The sequence below is a fragment of the Helianthus annuus genome, chromosome 12 (assembly GCF_002127325.2).
Source record: "Helianthus annuus cultivar XRQ/B chromosome 12, HanXRQr2.0-SUNRISE, whole genome shotgun sequence".
Lineage (NCBI taxonomy): Eukaryota > Viridiplantae > Streptophyta > Magnoliopsida > Asterales > Asteraceae > Helianthus > Helianthus annuus.
In genome coordinates, this window is record NC_035444.2 from 83,022,646 (window position 1) to 83,028,264 (window position 5,619).

A 5,619-nucleotide genomic window follows, 5' to 3' on the forward strand; every position below is an offset into this window, starting at 1 on the left:
CTCTTTATGGTGTCAGTGTAGCGAACCACTTGGTGGAGGTGATGTCCGCAAAACTTTATTGTAAGTCAGGTTTTTTTACCTTTTATATATTTTGGTTTGATGGTGAGGGCGAATATGAATCCTTACAAAAATTGGACACCCGTTATTGATGTCGTTGAGGCACGATTGACATTATGGAAAGCCTCGACTTTATCTAGTTGAGGGAGACTCACTTTGCTTCAATCGGTTCTCGAATGCCTTCTGGTGTATTAATTCACCTTATATCAAGCGACTGTGCTGGTGATTCATAAACTTAATGGGTTAAGGAAGATTTTTTTTGGACCGGGAAGGAAGATAAAAATAGCATCCATTGGGTCGCTTGGGCGAATGTTACCCAACCCAAGGACCGTGGTGGGTTGGGTCTTGCAAACCTTAAGGATTTCAAATCGTGTCTTTTAGTCAAATGACATTGGAGATTTTTAATGAAAGATCGAGATTGTGGCACAAAGTTATCCTGGCTATGCATCATAGTTCGAGCACGCCTTCTTGAATACCGGCCTAATCTAATTCCAATGGCACGTGGTGTCATATTATGAATATTGGGAAGGAGCTTTTGAACCATGTGGCGCACTTAGAGAAACTCATTAAAGCCATGCTTGGGGATGGGCGATTTAAAAGATTTTTGGAGGAATTTTGGATAGGTTTCAATCCTCTTAGAAATATGTTTCCTAAACTCTTTATTGGCCGGAAACTTTTAAATCCATTTGTGTGGCTGAAAGGATAAAGGAAATAGATGGGATTGTTGGTATGAATTGGCATGGAAGGAAGATCCAACTTCGTTTGAAGAGGTCAGTGAGCGCTAATGGGCTGCCATGATTTGTTACTTGGGTCCTCTTGCAAGATGCTTCAGATTCATCGATATTGAACGATGATCTAAGCAAAGGCTTCTTTGTGAGTGTAGTTCGTAAATTACTTATCCCCGACTCTAGGGGTAGTGGTCAATTTGGTTTTAGTTGGAATAAGTGGCTCCCACATAAAGTGAACATTTTTGGGTGGCGTTTATTTTTGGATTGGCTTCCGCCTAGAACTTGTCTCCATCTCTGAAACATTCAGCTTCATTGTGTGGTTTGTCCGCTTTGCGACGAAGCAGATGAATCAGCTGATCATGTTTTCTCTGGTGCAAACAACCAGGTTTATTTACTTTTAGTGCTTGTAATCTCCTCCAAGGGCATAACTATCACATAACTTCAAAGGCTAAAAGATAAGTCATCCAGTTGATTGTCCTCGTAACCTACTGGGTCATCTGGAAGGCACACAATAATCTTACATTCAATAGAAAAAAAGTCGTCTGTGTACAATATTGTTGGCGAAGTAAAGGCTATGGGGTTTCTTTTGCTTAAGGCTCGGGCAAAAATTGTAGAGTTAGATGAAAGAAGATGGGGTAATTTTGACTTCCTGTACTTTTCGTTTCGTTTCTGTTTGTATGTTTGTTTGGTCTTCTAGCTTCTTGCTAGTTGCCCCGTTTTAATGAAATGTCGCCTTAAAAAAATTAATAAATAAACCAAGAAGTAATCTCACTTTATTATATTTTCTTAACCCTCGTATTATATTTTGTCATCATTATTAATTGTCAATGTTATTAATCATCCGTATTTCTAATAGTCAACGTTACTATCGATGTTATTGTGTTCAATATGGCGTGATTCAGTGGCGAAGCCATATGTAAGTCTACACAGACACGACGTGCATGTGGACATTGGCGGAGGTTCTCATGGGACAGGGGGTCCCCAGCCCTCCTGTTTTTTTCGCTTCGTGGTGTTAATTTTACTGAAATTTTTTGAATTTTGTAACATCCCAAAAACGGATTTGGTAACTAAACCAAATTAACTAGGGATGAGCGGGTAAAATACTGTTGGTGATAAAAGTTAACCTGCAAACAAAATAACTAGAAACAAATTAACCTAAGTAACATGTAAATAGGTAATAAAACAATGAGTTGTAGCCTTATATAATCAAAACTAAACTTGAAGGACCAAAGTTGTCAAAAAGAAAACATGTGTTTTAAAATATAAAAATTAAAACACAACACACACATAGTGTGTGTATGTCGAACCAGAGAAGAGAAAGAGACGGAGAAAAACCTAGTTCATCATTTTCTTCAAATTGAAAGGTGAATTAGGGCCAAATCACATGCATGAACATAAATTAGTGATCATCTAAGCTTGGAGATCATAAGGTATGTTGTAATTTATGTTTTGATGATGACATGTATATAGATGAACTTGAAGGTGGTAACCTTGAGTTTAATATTTTTATTAGTATGGTGAAATTGATAATGAAATTATGTGTATGATCATCATACTTGCAAGTATATGTGAAATACTTGAACAATTTAGATATTTAAGTATATGTTCATACATGACATGAAAAGGGTATTTATTATATAATGAAATTTGATGTTGTTTTGATGCTTATGATCACCATACTTGCTTGTATGTGTAAATTACGTAATCATTTTAGAGGTTTGATTAAATGTTCATATATGTTTAGAATTGAGTTTTTGACATGAAAGATGAAGCCATGTTATTTGGTCAAAATGATGAATTAGCTCATGATAATTGAAAGTTTGTATTAACTTGATGTTGAGAAATGTATGAACTTATGGAATTGAAAGAATCATGGTGATTTTTGTATGGCAAAATTAGTTAAAATGATAGTCTAAAAATGATGCCCATCAAGTGTTTGATAATATGCCTAAATAAGTATCATTGAACTTGTTAGTGCATTTTATAAGTCAACTAGCAGTTTGACTTTTTGAAAGTCAAACGGGCCTATAATAGAATTAGATGAAAAATATAGTATAAAGTCCGTGAGGTGTGATGGTCACGATGTTGGATGACTAATGTAACCATCTTGTGGGTGATTTATGATAGTTTAACTCTTGACAAGCTAGATGGGAGCTTGGAACGAAATGGATCAAGCGGGTCAAAGACGCGAGAAAACATGATCGGACGCACGGTAAGTAAAACTTACACCCTTATAATAAAAATGGGGTTTATTTATAAATACTTGCAGACGTAAACCTAAACGGGTCAAACAAGCTAAAATGCGTTTTGATAATAAATACTTGCTGACGTGAACCGAAACGGGTCAAACAAGTAAAAATGAGTTTTGTTTATAAATACTTGATGACGCGAACCGAAACGGGTCAAACAAGTAAAAATGAGTTTTGTTGATAAATACTTGCTGACACGAACTGAAATGACTCGAGCGAGTAAAATATGTTTTTGATATAAACCACTTGCTCACGCGAACCGAAATAGGTCGAGCGAGTGAAAGGGCAAGTAAATCATATGTTATTTATTAAACTAATGAGTGTAAAAAGGAGGCCCTATGACGTAAATCATAACAGGTCAAATAAGCGAAATCGCAAGTACATCACTTATGTAACTGTATAAAGAATAAACCAATGATGGTTAAAAGACCAAACAGATCATACAAGTCAAATGGTGATGATATCACCATTTGAGCGTAGTACTTAACACTTGTAATTGTTAAGTGTCATACTTACAGGTAGGATTATGTTACGGGTAAGTATTGTCGTGACTTGTGAAAAGAATTTGCAAAGGTATTGAAAACGAGTCATGGCTTTGAACCACACCATGTATATAAAAAGGATTAGGCTCTCAGTGAGGACTTATGATCCGACTAGAGTCGGTCAAGTCAAGGGTGGACATTAGACCACTATAAGTGAGGTAGGTCTAGCATCTTTGGTACAACGGCTATTAGAACCACAGATATGTCCACAATGTGAATATTTGACTAAAACGTCCCGAATGATAAATCGGGAAAATTACCCCTAAGGCTGGATAAAAAAAATAATAACGAATCCCATATTTGGGTTAGTCTTTTGGTAACATAAAAATGGGAGGCATAGACTTTTTGATTAATGTCTCTTAACGGGTCGCTTTTGTAAAACGTCAAACTTGAGGGTAAAGTCGGAATATAAAAGTTTTCCTATAATAACCCATCACAAATGAAATTGTGGTGATAGATAAATGAAAGTCTTAGTGTGAAAATAGAGGGTACGAAAAGTATACATACGATTTAAGCTTAAGTGCTTAAACCTCATAATGGATCGAATAAACATATGCGCGAACCGGGTAACGGGTGCGCGAAACATAAAAATTGAAAATTCGGATTATGGATTATGGTTTAAATATGTTATGGTATGAATCTCAAGCGATTAAAAGGAGTTTGAATGGATTTGGATGAAATTTGGATGTAAACTTGGTTGAAAGAAAACATGTTCAGCTCACACGGCTAGGTGGAAACCTGACTCGGCTGGGGGAGGGTTCTGAGAAGAAACACGTTCAGCTGACCCGTGCGGGTGGAAACTTGACCCGGCCGGGTGAGGGGCTGAAAAATATATATTTTTAATGTTTTCGTTCAAATGTTTTGATTACTAATCGTTTGATTGTTTAACTTAATCACTAATTGTTTTTAGTGTTTATGATAGGCTTTCGCAAAGGTGTAAACCGGACGAATGACCAAGCACGTGAAGAACCAAACACTATTAAACTGCTAACTCTTTGGAAAGGATTATGAAAAGGTTGAAGCATGATCATGCAAAACAAAGTTTTCGAGTTTAGAACTTTAATGCTTTTAAGTGTAATAGTTCGTTATGTCGGGTCGTCTAGGTTATCAGTTAACCCAAACGTATAAGTTCTATGTTTAAAAAAATCTATGACCAATCATCTGCATTTATTAAAATATTGTAGAAATCGGGTTAGAGTGTTACAAATTTTATTTTTGTAAAGTGTTGTGTTTTGAGAGTCCACCACCTGATATTAAGTTTACGATCCACCAATGCATGTAGAAGGGTATGTTGCACCTTTTGGAGTCAAATATTTTTCTTTTATAGTTAGGAAGGTAATTATCTTAGATAAATTTTCTTTCCTTTAATTTTTTCAAAACTCAAAAGGGTTTTCAGCCTCTTTTCAAAATAACTACCAACAATACTTTGGGACTGTAAGTTTTAACAATACCTGAATTGATATAGGATATCCAATCTAGGAGTCTAAGTTATTTTATAACAAAAACAATTTGTAATAAGGGTTACCTTTTCTTAACATTGAAACTTTTATGGCGTTAAATTTGAGTCACACTCGACAAAGATACAACATATAGGACACCACTGGAAAATGTTAAATAAGAAGATGCACGATATCAAAGAAACATCGGTGGAAGAAATATGAAAAAGAAAATCAAACAGAGAACTGACAAACACAACCTAATAATAGTGGAAATGAGGAACAAGACATAACGCATTTCAGTATTATTCTACTTTTAGGGTAAATTACATTTTTTCGCCCTTTATGTTTGTATCGAATTGCAATGGATAGCCTTTAACTTCAATAATTAAAATCACAATCCTTTATTTGGAAAACTCATTACACTCTACGTCCTTTGGTCCTAACAAGGTTAAAATTTTCAGTTAAGTATGGCATGTGCCTTGCAAATGAGGGTAGAATGGTAATTTTACTGATTTATATATAAGTCTCTCCCCACACACTACTCTTTCTCTTTCTAAAGACTCTCTCTCACATAGACACCTCTCTCTCTCTATATATCCAGCCA

At 35.5% G+C, this 5,619-nt stretch overlaps 1 long non-coding RNA gene across 1 annotated transcript; it reads left to right on the top strand.

Moving 5' to 3' along the window:
* The first annotated feature begins 2,115 nt into the window (after positions 1-2,115).
* Positions 2,116-4,728, top strand: LOC110896918. Its single transcript, XR_002568281.1, has 3 exons — positions 2,116-2,215; positions 2,913-2,997; positions 4,499-4,728. It is a non-coding gene; the product is annotated as an uncharacterized LOC110896918 (long non-coding RNA).
* The last annotated feature ends 891 nt before the right edge of the window (positions 4,729-5,619 follow it).